The 14,700-nt window shown below is 41.9% G+C and overlaps 1 pseudogene; it reads right to left on the bottom strand.

Annotated features, from left to right (window-relative positions):
- Window positions 1-496: 496 nt before the first annotated feature.
- Window positions 497-1,663, bottom strand: LOC142435931 (dehydrogenase/reductase SDR family member 7-like; annotated as a pseudogene).
- Window positions 1,664-14,700: the final 13,037 nt, after the last annotated feature.

Genomic DNA, 14,700 nt, shown 5'->3' with positions numbered 1-14,700 from the left:
CACATACCAGTATCCCTTATGAACATCGATGCAAAAATTGTCAACAAAATTCTGGCCAATAGGTTCCAATAATATATAAAAACATTAATTCATCGTGACAAAGTAGGATTGATAGTAAGGATGCAAGGATGGTACAGCATTTGAAAAATATCATTGTAATCCACCACATAAGACAAAAAAGAAGCAGATCATATAAATATGTGCAGAAGAGCATTGGACACCAACAACCTTTTTTGCATATAACATGCATTTAATAAATGATGGTTTCTAGAGTCCTGTTTACCATTTCAAAATGCAGTCATTTGGGAAATTCTGTGTATTATTTTAAAATATTCTTTGTCCAGGAATAGGTGTTATTATTACTTTTGTGATAAGATTCTTGTCATGCTTTCTTCATCTGTTATATGGTGAAGTAAAACTTACATCTATTAAAAATTGAAACCATACATTAGTCTTCAGTGCATAAGAAAATTGTTTTTGTGGTTTCCATCTCTCTCTAGTGGCTTGAAAAATCCAAATTGCTCTTTTTATTGTGATTTTTCTTGAAGGATTTAAAATAATAGGTGTCAGCATCCACATCACTCTTAAAATTCTCAATTCTCCTCTTTCCTAATTTTCTGGTTAGCCACCAGTCAAGGTTGGCATGTATTGGCCCAAGTATGTAATAAACAAACGGGTGATCAGAGATTCAGGTATCTTTCAAATCATTGGCCATACTGATTAAAATCAATTGGGCAAAATGACCGGTTGCCATCTTGAAGGGCTGGTCTCCATCATTACCTAAAGGCTTCATGACTTCTTCAGTTCATTCATCACAATATTTGACTTCAGTATTGGTCCTGGGTAAATGGTAAAAATGATAATACTGAGATATGTAGCAAGTTCAGAGGCTATTAAAAATAAAAAACCCTAAGAGCATGCTTGCTGCTCAGACACTATACCCATTATGCTATTGACAGTGACAATCTTGCCATGCTTCCTCTCGATCATGTGAGGCAGAACACATTTTGTCAAGGACACAGTCCCTAGTTAGTTAAGTGTCATGAGCTCTCTGTAGACATGCAGGCTGGTGTTCATGGACAAAGGACGTTGGAATCATCCAACATTGTTGACCAGAATGTCAATTTTACCAAACTCCTGGAGAGCAGCCTTGGTGGCCACTTCATGGGATTTTATGTTCATTAGGTCAAGGGGCAAAATAAGTACATCTTTTCCTTTTAAATTGCCATTCTCAAGACATTTTTGTTTCACCCCTTCAGCTTGTCCATTTTTCTGGTGGGTATCACAAGAGAAACTCCTAGTTTAGATAGCTGGTAAGCCAACTCCTCACCAGTTACACTTGATACCCCGGGAACCCACACCGTCATATCAATCAGCTCCCATTCTGGGTGTTGCCCTTGCACTCAGCCCACATTAGGCTCAGGTCACTGCCTGCCCACAGGAAGCATAGCAAGTGCACCACAACCAGAGCAGAGTGACCAAAGCTAGCCCAAACTCTCAGAACATTGCAGCAATGCTCACTCAGCTCCGCCACACGACCCAACACACATTTCTGATTAAAACACTCAATAAAAAAGGAATTGAAGGAAAATTCATCAACATAATAATGACCACATACAAAAATCCTAGGGCCAATACCATTCATGGGGAAAAACTGAAACATTTTGCATGAGAATGGGAAATAGACAAGGACACCCTCTAGCACTACTCTTCTTTAACCTCATGTTCAAAGTCTTAGCCAGAACAATTAGAAAACAAAAACAATCAATGTAACTTGGCTAAGAAAAAGTGAAGGTCTCACCATTTTCAGACAATATAATTTTATAGAACCCCCAACTCCACAAAAAGACTGTTGGAAACAATTAGCCCTTAAGGGATTTGGTAAAATAGCAGGATAAAAAATTAACAAGCAGCGAAATCAATTGGATTTCTATATACTAGTGAAAAGAGCTCAAAAAAGACATCAAGGAAATAATACCACTTATAAAAGTCATCAAAAAATGAAATACTTTGGAATAAACCTAACCAAAAACCAAAAATTCTGTACAAAATAGCTACAAGAAACCAAAAGAACCCTACACATATGGAAAAATATCTCTTGTTCTTGGATAGGAACCCTCAATATTGTGAAAATGTCAATACTATGTATGATAATCTACAAATACGATGCAAAGCCAATCCAACCCCCAATTTCATTCTTTATATAAATGGCGAAACTAATGACCAAATTCATATACAGAGGGATGGGACCCAGGATAAAAAACACCTCACAAAGTCGTAGACCTTACACTACTCAACTTCAAAACCTATTAAAAAGCCACAAAGTCAACACAACCTGGTAAAATGACAGATACATAGACCAATGGAATAGAAAAGAAAACCCAGAAATAAAATCATCCTTCTACAGACAACTGATTTTCAAAAAAAAGACCAAAATCCTTAAGTGGGAAAAGGACACTCTCTACCACAAATGGTGTTGCATAAATTGGATCTCCATGTGCAGAAGAACGAAACCGGACTCATACCTCACTCCATACACAAAAATGAACTCAAGATGGATTAAAAACTGAAATGTAAACCGCAGAGGTAACAGAATCATCAATGAGAAAACTGGGACAAACTTAAGGGCTCTATGACAGAGTACCAAGTATAGTAAAGGAAGCACACACAGTGGAAGTCAAAATAAAGGAGTGGGACCTGTTAAAAACCCCTCTGCACATCAAAAGACATTATCAAAAGAGTAAAATGTGAGTCTATGGACTGGGAAAAAATCTATAGCAATGACACAATAGACAAGGAACTAAAATCGATAGAACTCTGCAACACCTCAATAAGAAAAACTAATAAGTGAGACCCAACACATAATCAGACCTACTCTGAATCCCTCTCCAAGAAATAGCGGAAATTTTACGGTAGTCTGAGAAGTTCAAGTCCCTGTTAATTATATTTCAGCACTGCAGAGGGAGCAATTGACAACAAAAGATCCCAAAAATCAAAAGTGTGAATTTTGTGCTGCCAAGCAGGATGCCTCTGATTCAAGTTGTTCTGCCCTGTCCCAATGTTTCTGGACCTTAGTAGTAAGCTGATCACCATCTACTTCCCTCCCAACACAATTGACCCACTTCCCCAACTGGGGAGAGGTTAAGTCAGACCTGGACTGGAAGTATTCAGAGGGTTCCTGGGACTGAGGTATTCTAGACTGAGGCATTCTAGACGGGCTCATTGCCTATCAGCCGGATAAGAAAAAAATAGGTCTGCTTTGCACTGACTTCCGGCATCTGGCTTGAATTTGGGGGAATGGATTGTGGCAGAACTCCTTCAATGCCATCTGAAGATTAACCAACCCTGGGCAGGTGCAGAATTGAAAAGACTTGCATTAGGGGAGACACTCAGCTCAGTGGTGAGTCCTCAGGCCCAGGATCCAAAGTGTTGTCACTTGCCTGGCTCTCTGGCCCACGCAAAATAGAAACTGGGCCCAGCACTGACATACAATCTTCAGAATGTTGTGTTCTAAATAGTTCATTCTCTACTCCATCCTGTTGGTAAGATGGATCATTACCTGACACTCCCTGGTGACTTGGGAGCCAGCCTCAAAGTGGGACTTTGATGAAGGCAAAAGTAAACTGCTTTCTGCCTTTGGCTCCTGCTGGGGGTGGGCTAGTGCTGAATTGCATGGTCATCTTTAATTACTCATGTTCCACAACAGGTATGGGGGTTGCTCTGTATTAAGAAATATTTTTTAAAAGCACGCCTGGGAGACAACAGTCAATCTCTACAACTTGCAGAAACAGGATAATCCAGTTAACTCCAATACATACAGATGTGGACCTAGAGGAGCTCCTGGAGGAGAAGACCATGCATCCTCCCATGTGGGAGATTACAGAAATGACAGGTTTCAGTTACTTTAAGGGAATGGAGGTGGGGGATTTATAGAAATAGAGAAAAAACAAGTGACTATAATGGAGACCACAATTTCTCTAAAAGATAATTCTGACAAAATGAATGAAAAGCTAAAAATAATTCAACAACTCCAAATAGAAATACAAAAGTTATGCACCAAAATATTAGAACTAGATAAGACTGTGAAAAAACAAAATAGAAACAAGAGTTTGTGATCCCAAAGATAAATATCTCATGACCCAAATATTAGAAGACCAAGTGATAAAAATGACCTAAAAGGTGAAGAAAACCAAAATATTATCAAAAGATACAGTGTCTGGGGTCTTGCAGGCTTGAAGATAAACAAGTGGCAATCTAGCTCAGAAGCAACAAAGGCCACACGGAAGAAGCACACCAGCCTGTGTGATCATGAGGTGTTGAAGGGATCAGGCATCATCAGAACAAAAAATCATATCATTGTGAATCAGGTGTGGAGTACGGAGTGGAGACCCAAAGCCCATTTGTAGGCCACTGGACATCGCCTTATAGAAGGGTCTCGGGGAGGAGATGAGCCAGTCAAAGTGAAATTTAGCAACTATGAAACATACAACTTTCCTCTAGTTCCTAAATGCTCCTCCCCACCCCCCACTATCATGATCCCAATTCTACCTTACAAATCTGGCTAGACCAGAGGATGTACACTGATACAGATAGGAACTGGAAACACAGGGAATCCAGGGAGGATGATCCCTTCAGGACCAGTCCTACGAGTGGTGATACCAGGAGGGTGGGTTGGAAATGGGCAACTGATTACAAGGATCAACATATAACCTCCTCCCTGGGGGACGGACAACAGGAAAGTGGGTGAAGGGAGATGTCGTACAGTGCAAGATAAGACAAAATAATAATTGATAAATTATCAAGGGTTCATGAGGGAGGGGGGAGTGGGAAGGGAGGGGTAAAAATGAGGAGCTGATGCCAGGGGCTTAGGTGGAGAGCAAATGTTTTGAGAATGATGAGGGCAATGAATGTACAGATGTGCTTTACACAATTGATGTATGTATGGATTGAGATAAGAGTTGTATGAGCCTCTAATAAAATGATTAAATATATATAGGATTAGAAAGCAAAGTCCTCAACATAATAAAAACCATATACAAAAAAAAATAACAGCTAACATCAGGCTCAATGGGGAAAAACGGAAAAGAGTCTCCATGTCAACTTGACAAGGATGTTTCCTATCACCACTCATACCACATTGTGTTCAAAGTTTTATCCAGAATCATTAGAAAACAGAAAGAAATCAAGAGAATCAAATTAGGCAAAGAAGAATCAAAACTCTCACTACTTTCAGGTGACATGATCCTACATATAGAGAACCTCAAGGATTCCACAGAAAGATTGTTGGAAATAATCGAGGAGTTTGGTAACGTGTCAGGATACAAAATTAATAAACAGAAATAAATTAGATTCCCGTATAACCAACTGAGATAACTCTCAATGGCGACATCAAGAAAACTATGATATACAGTCACCATACAAAAAATGAAATACTTAAGAATAATCATAACAAAATACATAACAGACCTGAGCAAAGAAAAATACAGAACACTACTATAAGTAACCCAAAGAAATCTACATGAATGCAAAACTGTCCCATGTTCATGGAAGGTGGACTTAACAGTGAAAATGTCAATACAGTAGAACCCCCAGTATTCAACCTCATCAGTACTCAACAAAATTGGAATGTCAAGAACATTTTTCATCAGAGCTGGAACAAAACAGTGCAATCTGAACTGATACACGTGGTTTTTGTAAACAAAAGCAGTTTGTGTTTCACTCTGCTTTAGTTGGTGTTGTTAGTACACATTGTTTAAACCTTTTGTGGCTGTGTTCCAAGCGTTTTTCTATAATTTTCTTAGTTCTTGTGACTTTTGTACAGTTTTTAGATTAAAATAACGGGTCATAAGAATGAGTTTTTGACAAGATTCATGATGATAAGGAACTCGTTAACTTTGTTATCAATATTGTTAAGGATAATTAGTAAACTCTTTTAGAAAGTAGTTAAGGAAATGCCAATAGTAGACCACATTAGACAGCTTTTTTAAAGAGAAAGCCAGCCAGGTCCTAGTGAAGAAAGGCTAAGAAGGGAAAAAACTCCTGAAAAGCAACTACCGGTTGATTTTACGGAAGGGGACTCCCCTTCCAAACAATGACTCTAGATCCAGATACAAAACTTGTAAGAGCCCCCCAATAAAAGTATTTTTAAAAGAAAGAAAGACATCGCTCTCTCCCCGTCCTTCCTCCTCTGGCCCTCTCCCCTCTCCTACCATCCTCTCTCTGCTGGTCCCTCTCTCCCCTGTTCCCTCTCCCCCTGTCTCCCTTCCCTGCTCTCTCTCCCCTGTCACTCCCACCTTCCACATCCGCATGCACCACCAAGGGGGCTGAGGTGAGCATGCTACCATAAAAAAAACACCCCAAACAAAAAAACTGTTTTTAACGTTGTGTTTCTTATTTAAATTATATTATTTAACTCTGAACTTATTTACTGTGAAGTTTCTGTGTAATGTTTTGTAAAAAAAGGCAAGGTTGGGGTAAAAACTTGATGGTTGATAACGGATTAATCTGTTTTCAGTTATTTCTTATGGGAAAAATTGCTTTGGAATTCTACTGCATCATATCTCGAAATTCCTTCTAGAATGGATTAGCGTCGAGGTCTTTGCTACAGCACCCATATCCTCAGTGATCTCCTAATGAAAGCAAGCAACAACCAGGGCCATATCACAAGAACAAATTGTTCATAGATTGGGACTAGAATTAAGTTTAAGTCCCAGGTTGATTCATCTATGAATGATTTTTATAAGTTTCTGCTTCACTTTAGAAACATCAATATAATTTTATGTTAGAGAACATTATCAAACATCCCCTGAGGCATAAGGTAATTCTGTTGACAGTTACATGAACTTCGCCAATGGTATGGAATTCAGAACACTGTTGAGAAAAGGAAACCATACAAGTATAGATGATTTTTACAGTTTAACTCTTTTTTTCAGTTTAACTCTTAAGTGGATATTATTTACACAAATAATGGGGGTTGATAATAGGGCAAAACTTTCAATAACATTCATTTAAAAGGCATAACCATGCAGTCATATTAATACATGTCACGATGAAGCAAGAAAGATATTAAAATAGTAAATATCAGAGCACCAGGAACAAACAAAGATGAAAGGAGAGAGTGGAACACATCCTGGGCCAAGCCCCAAGCAAGATATCCCTGCTTAGAGCAGCCAATGCACCGAGAGGATCATAGGGCAGATCCCACTACAATACACAACGTCCCTCACTGACCCATAGTGCTACGGGGGTCAACATTGGAGACACAATGTGGGAATTGTGTCCCATTTGACTCTACCACAACGGGGTGAAACATGAAGGGTAGTACAACAGAGCACCAAGGGGAGAAAAGCAATGAATTTCCTATGGAATACCAAAAATAAATTTTGGGGCCAGGGTGTGGCACCCCATCAGACTCGACTGGAAAACACTCCTAAAGGCCAACAAACAGACTTGGAACTATTTATAGATTTTTCTCTCTTTTTTTGAAGCTTGGTTTGCTGTTGTTTTGTTTTGTCTTGTTTTTGTGCTTATTATTGTCTCTGCTTACCTATCTAGGTAAGATATTGCTTCTCGGCCTTTTTGCTAAGATCAAGTGTGAAGATAGGTGGGATAAATAATCTGGAAGAGAAAACAATGAGACTGATGGTTCCCGGGGGGACACAGGAAGGGGGGGGGGAAGGGGAATGTCAACAAGCCTTGGGACAAGGGAATAACAAATTATCTAAAATCGATGGCAAGGAGAGCACAGGATGCCTGGTGGGGCTTGATCAAGAGCAATGTAGCTGAGAGGAATTACTGAAACCCGAATGAAGGCTGAACATGATAGTGGGACCAGAGAAAAGTGAAAAGAGGAAAGAACTAGGAGACAAAGGACATTTATAGAGGTCTAAATACAGGCATGTATATATGTAAATATATTTATATATAATGATAGGTATATAGGTCTATGGACATATATTTGTAGGTTAAGTATTAAGGTAGCAGACAAACTTTGGGCCTCTAGTCAAGTACTCAATGAAAGAACACTTTGTTTTAGTAACCTGGTATTCTGTGATGTTCACCTTCCCTGACAAGACTGCTGAAGACAAAGCGGGTACATAAGCAAATGTGGTGACGAAAGCTGGTGGTACCTGGCTATCAAAAGATATAGCATCTGAGGTTTTAAAGGCTTAAAGATAAACAAGCAGCCATCGAACTCAGAAGCAACAAAGCCCACATGAAAGAAGCACACCAGCCTGTGTGATCATGAGGTGTCGATGGAATCAGGTATCAGGCATCAAAGACCCATAACAAAAAAGTCATATCAATGTGAATGAGGGCGAGCAAGGAATGGAGACCCAAAGCCCATCTGTAAAGATGAGCCAGTCATGATGCAGTATAACAGCAATGAAACATACAACTTTTCTAGTTCTTTAATGCTTCCTACCCCCCCCACTATCATGACCCCAATTCTACCATACAAATCTGGCTAGATCAGAGCATGTACACTGGTACAGATAAGAGCTGGAAACACAGGAAATCCAGGACAGACAAACCCCTCAGGACCAATAATGAGACCAGGAGGGGAAGAGCAAAGTGGAGGGGACAAGGGGGAACCAATCACAATGATCGACATATAACCCCATCCTAGGGATATGGACAATAAAAAAGTGAGTGAAGGGAGACATTGGTTAGTGTAGGACATAAAGAAAAAAATTATAAATTATCAAGGGTTCATGAGGGAGGGAGTGTGGGGGAGGGAGGGGGAAAATGAGGAGCTGATACCAAGGGCTCAAATAGAAAGAAATGTTTTGAAAATGATGATGGCAACATATGCACGAATGTGCTCGATACAACGGATGCATGTATAAATTGTGTTAAGAGCTGTATGAGCCCCTAATAAAGTTTTTTTTTAAATAGCAAATATATGGTAGTTCCGGCTCACCCTGCATTGGGCACCATCAAGGCAAAATATCTGAACCAAAGTCCAACAGCCACCAATCCTATACCCTTGAGATAGCAGTCATCTCCTTCTTTTCACACTAGGGAGTTTCCGCCTTAAGTCCGAGGGCTACAGGTGAATTTGGGGTAAACTCCAGTTCACTTAGTGGAATTTCCACATTGAGTCCTTCTGGTGTGGCCTGCTATGAAGGATGTTGTTCACCTTGAAAGCGCACAGTCCAAAGTTTGTTAGACTATAGCACATGGCCTGGATCACCAAGGCTAGATGAAAACGAGGTCAAAATTGTCCAATTAGTATAGTGCATACTCTTCCTTTGGGTTCTATGTACACACTGTTATGTATTTCTTTCCCAATGTGAAGTTGCTCCTTCCTGTTGACCCAATAGTAATGCAATCATATTCTCAGAGACATGCATGCTTCTTTCTCCCCATCTAAACTGGAATCTCCAGAAACGTTTGTTTATCACTCTTGTAGGGGTCTGGGTTGATTTGGAGTGACAGCACAATGTTGTATGGCAGCAACTGATGGTCTTCTCCCTCCCCCCCATTTTGATAAACTGACCCTAGCTGAGGTGAGGTCTCCTCTGTCAAAGTGGTTTTTAAGGCGAACATCAGAGGGGGTGATATATGGTTAATGGACACTTGTTGGTAAAAACAATACTTCTCTCTTTTTAAAAATCATTTATTGGGGCTCATACAACTCATCACAATCCATACATACATCAATTGGGTAAAGCACACTTATACATTCATTGCCCTCATCATTCTCAAAATTTCCTTTCCACTTGGGTTCCTGGAATCAACTCCTCATTTTCCTTTTTTTCCCTCCCCCTCCCTCTCCGCTCCCCACTTCCTTATGAACCCTTAATAATTTATAAATTATTATTTTATCTTACACTGCCCGGCATCTCCCTTCACCCACTTTTCTGTTGCCCACCCCCCAGAGAGGTTATATGTAGAGCCTTGTGATCGGTTCCCCTTTTCTATGCCCCCTTCCCTCCCGGTATTGCCACTCTCACCGCTGGTCCTGAGGGGTTCATCTGTCCTAGATTCCCTGTGTTTCCAGTTCCCATCTGTACCGCTGTGCATCCTCTGGTCTAGCCAGTTGTCTACAGATGGGCATTGGGACCCCATCATGTGCTCCTCTCATTCACTATGATATGATTCCCCCCCCACCCCTGGCTTTGGTGCTTGAAACCTGGTCCCCTCAGCCCTTCATGATCACACATGTTGGTGTGCTGCTTCCATGTGGGCTTTGTTGCTTCTGGGATAGATGGCCACTTGTTTACTTTCAAGCCTTTAAGACCCCAGACGCTATATCTCTCAATAGCCAGGCGCCATCAGCCTTCTTCACCACAGTTACCTATGCACACATTCGTCTTCAGCATTTATGTGGGGAAGGTGATCACACAATGATGGATTTTGTTCTTGGGTGTCTGCTACCTGATCTCTTCAAAACTTCGTGTCCACTTAGGCTTGTGTGCTTCTTCTCTGTGGGCTTTGTTGCTTCTGAGCTAGATGGCCACTTGTTTGCCAGACACTATTTCTTTTGATAGCTGGGCACCATCAGCTTTCTTCACCACACAATACTTCTCTTTAGCCAGCCATCAGGTCTCTCCCTGATTTGTAGCCTCCTAGTCACTTGGTCCCTTGACTTCTGACTTGTCCCATGAAACAGGCACCAGGGTCACTGGGCTAACAGTCTAATTAATAATCTCTGTTCTGCTCTCATTGCTGTAGCACTTCTGTTGAGGTGTTTCAGGTCTTTGGATGGCATGGACTCTCCTCTCTTTGCTACTTGAGGCACGGATCTGGGAAGATTAAGATTCTCTGATGGTCCAGCACTATTTTTGAAGAGGGTGTCCTTTTCCCATTTAATGTTTTTGTGGTCATTTGGTGAAAATCAGTTGTCTTTAAGTGGATGCTTTTATTTCTGGGGTTTCTATCCTGTTCCATTGGTCTATGTATCTATCATTATACCAGTACCAGGCTGTTTTGCCAACGTTGACTGTCAAGTAGTGAAGTTGAGGTCAAGTAGTGAAAGCCCTTCTACTTTGCTCTCTTTTTACATTTTTAATTTTTATTATTATTTTTAAAAAGATTGCTGTTTCATGGCTTCCCAGAGACTGTTGGAGGAAGAGTGTCTTCTTCCTCCCTCCCAGACTGCCCAGCGGCGACGGTTGCCGGGGAACGCTGGTGCGGTGTGGAGGGATGGCGGGAGGATAAGATGTCCAAGCTGAGTCCGGAGCCAAGTTGGTGAAAAAGAGCTCGGACTCAGCATGAAACAACGAAAAGGTCAAGGGGATGGGGGTGGCCGTGGCCACAAGAAGAGAGGTTTGAGTGACATTTCTACCACCTCTGGTTGAAGGCTAGCTACGCTGCTTTCTGAAACTTACTATTCCTAAAGTCATGTGCAAGATTGCAAAGCCTCCCGCCTGTGTACTCGTCCGAGTGAGATGATGGGGAGAGACATCAGATGGGACCCTTGTTTGTCCCAGGGATGCTTTGCAGACTGAGCCAAAAGCTGTGAGGACCACCACACGATACGCGATTCAGTGCGGTCTGAAGCCATTTACCTCTTATCTAACAGAGATGGCAGTGCTGGTTCTGGACGTCATTATCAAATTCCACCGTCTTCCAGTCGGTGGAGTTCAGATCAGTGGGCTAGCCCAGCTTTCTACAACCCATCAAATCAACGGCTGCTGTACTATTGTTTCACCAACATCTAAGAAACTTGCAGAACTCCAGACGCAATGACGCCAACTGCAGGAGGAAAGCCCAGCCAGTGAACAACGTGTAAACACCTCAGTGCTGGCAGGGGTCTCCACAGGCTGCTCCACCACCCAGGGCTGCATTGGGGTAGATCTATGCGGTTTCTCCTTGGGGATGTCCTGCAGGAAGTGAGCCTTGGCGGCTCAAGCAGGGAACTGCTAAGGCAGCTGCACCCTAGTCTGACCAACACAAAGCAAGAGACCAGAGAACTAGAAAGGTGAGGCTCACGGAGCCATGTATCCCTCTGCCCCCTTCAATTAACCCCACATGTGTTTATCTGTCAGGTTGGCACAATAAACTAACTACCTCATCCATCAAAAAAACAAAGATCAATTCATTGGGGAGCTCTTACAGCGCTTATAACACATCAGTTATATCAAGTATGTTGCCATCATATTCTAGTTATTTTTCTTTCTATTTGAACCTTTGATATCAGTTCCTTTTTTATCCCTCCCTTCCCGTCCCCCTCCTACTCTGATGACTCCTTGATAAATGATAAATTATTATTTTCATATCTGCCACTGACCGCTATCTCCCCTCACCCATGTTTCTGTTGTTTCTCCCCCTGGGTGGGGGAATTATGTGCCGATCATTGCAATTGGTTCCCCCACTTTCCCCCTGCCTTCCTGGTATTGCTACTCCCATTTCTGTCCCTGGGGGTTTATCTGACCTGGATTCCATATGTCATGAGCTCTTATCTGTACCAGTGAACATGTTCCATTCCAGCCAGAACTGAAAGGCAAGACTGGGGTCCTGATAATGAGGGGAGGAAGCCTCAAAGAACCAGAGGAGTAGTGTGTGTTTCATCGGTGCTATATTGCTCCCTGGTTGACTCATCCCTTTCTTGTTACCCTTCTGTGAGGGGATGTCCTATTGCCTACAAATGGATTTGGGGTCTCTGCTCTGAGCCCCCTTGTTGTCAACAATATTGTTTGTTTTGGGTCCGCTGATGCCAGTTACCTGATCCTGTCAACACCTCATGATCTAACAAGCAGGTGTGCTATCTTCCATGTGGGCTTGTTGCTTCTCTGCTAGACAGCTGCTTGTAAACTTCAAACTTTCAGACCCCAAATGCTATACCTTTTGAAAGGCAGGCATCATCAGCTTTCTTCACCACATTTGTTTATGCACCCATTTGGTCTTCAGTGATTGTACTGGGGGAGTGAGCATCACAGAATGCCAGGTTGTTAGAACAAAGTGTTCTTGCATTGAGGGAGGGCTAGAGCAGAGGCCCAATGTCTGTCCACTTCATCAATGTATTTCCATATGAATATATGTACATAGACCAATACCTCTATTTTATGAATTAATATATTTATATATGTACACATCTATGTTTATATGTCTATCCATAGATTTGCTTCCTAGATCTTTCTTCTGTTGCCTTTTACTTTCCTCCTGCCCACCTTCACACTCTCCCTTCTCCTGTCTCTTAGTAATTCCTCTCAGCTAGATTGCTGTTGCTCCAACACCCCAAGGATCTCTATGTCCTCCTCATTATTAATTTTAATTCCCTAGTTGTTCCCCTGTCTATGGCATTGTTTGCTCACCGCTCCCTTCCCCTACCTCCTACTCCCCCAAGTCTCTCCGGAACCCTCAGTTCACCTGATTTCTTCTTGGGCTTGCTTCCTATGCCTATTTTTCATAGGTAGGCAAAACAACAACAACAGAGCCACAACAAAAGGAAAACACAAGCTTAAATAAAATTAGGGAAAAAATGAAAAAGCGCACATAATTCCAGGTCTGTCTTCTACCTTTTGACTGTCTCCCCACAGGACCTGGAGGGTTCTGGGAACTGTCCCCCCTACCCTGAAGTCACTGTGGGGGTATCCTCAGGGGCTTTGTGGCTTTTCTCCCATTGCATGTTCCCTTCTTGGTTTGCCCTACGGGGGGAGAGGGGAAGGTGTTAGACCAGACTAACTCCCTTCTGTGTGTCCCCAGTATTGTCCTCTGTCTCGGTATGCTCCATCAAGGGGACATCATGTCTCGAGCTGTTGTCTCTGTGCTTTAGCAGCTCCTCAGAGCTTGGTATGGTGATGTGGGGTCTAGTTCCTCTCTCTTTTTCCTTCTTGGTTTGCTTCCGTGTAGGCATCACAGGAGGGCTCCTCTCCTCAGCCTGTAGGTTTAGTGTTGTCCTTTGTAGCACATACTGCTGGGGAGGGAGTCAGATTGGCTCTGATTAGGGCCAGCCCTGTAGACCTCTCTGTTCATAATTTGCTCCATGCGGCTACATTACCCTCAAAGTTTGGCGTACAGTGGTGGAGTCTGCATTCACACTCCCATTTCTGTGGAGGCATATATAATACCCTCTCACTGGGTGGATTAGTGCCCTGCTCCCTCAGCAAAATCCTAGGCTGCACTCTGGGGATTAGAGTCCTATCTAGGGGGGTGGCTGGGGGTGGGGGTGGGTCTGAGTCAGCCACCTTAGTACACTGAATCTATTGGCCTCTGTACTTCTCAATTTTCTGATCTAACAACAGGTACACCAGGCGGGTGATTGTACATGGACGCCATCTTGACTCCTCCCTCCACTTTGTTCTCTTATGAGAAGTTCTTTGCTTAACTTGGGCCTTTTCCTTCAGAAGTTGGTAATTAGCTTTTTAATTTCTTTAAAGAATGTAGTTGGGGAAAGGGTGTGGAGAATTGAGAAACAAACAATGATTGCGGGAGGGGGAAGGGAAAATTAGAACTGATTGTAAAGATGCATATACAACTCTTTTCAAAAGCGATTTAACTATGGAAGTGTATGATATGGGAAGACTATATTAAGAAAACTGCTAGAAAAAATGAACCAAACTTGACCTATGGTTACCATGGGTGAAGGAGGAAGAGTTTTTATTTAGGGGCATTGAGTTTATGTTAATGGAGTTGGAATAATTTGAAAAAGAATATCAATAATGCTTATACAACATGAAGAGTATAATCAATGGCACTGAATTTTACATGTAGAAATTACTGAATTGGAGAATGTTTTGTAGTGTACACATT

This window comes from Tenrec ecaudatus (assembly GCF_050624435.1).
Source record: "Tenrec ecaudatus isolate mTenEca1 chromosome 11 unlocalized genomic scaffold, mTenEca1.hap1 SUPER_11_unloc_2, whole genome shotgun sequence".
Lineage (NCBI taxonomy): Eukaryota > Metazoa > Chordata > Mammalia > Afrosoricida > Tenrecidae > Tenrec > Tenrec ecaudatus.
The sequence above is the reverse complement of the archived record's forward strand: the minus strand, read 5'-3'. Positions and strand labels throughout refer to the sequence as shown.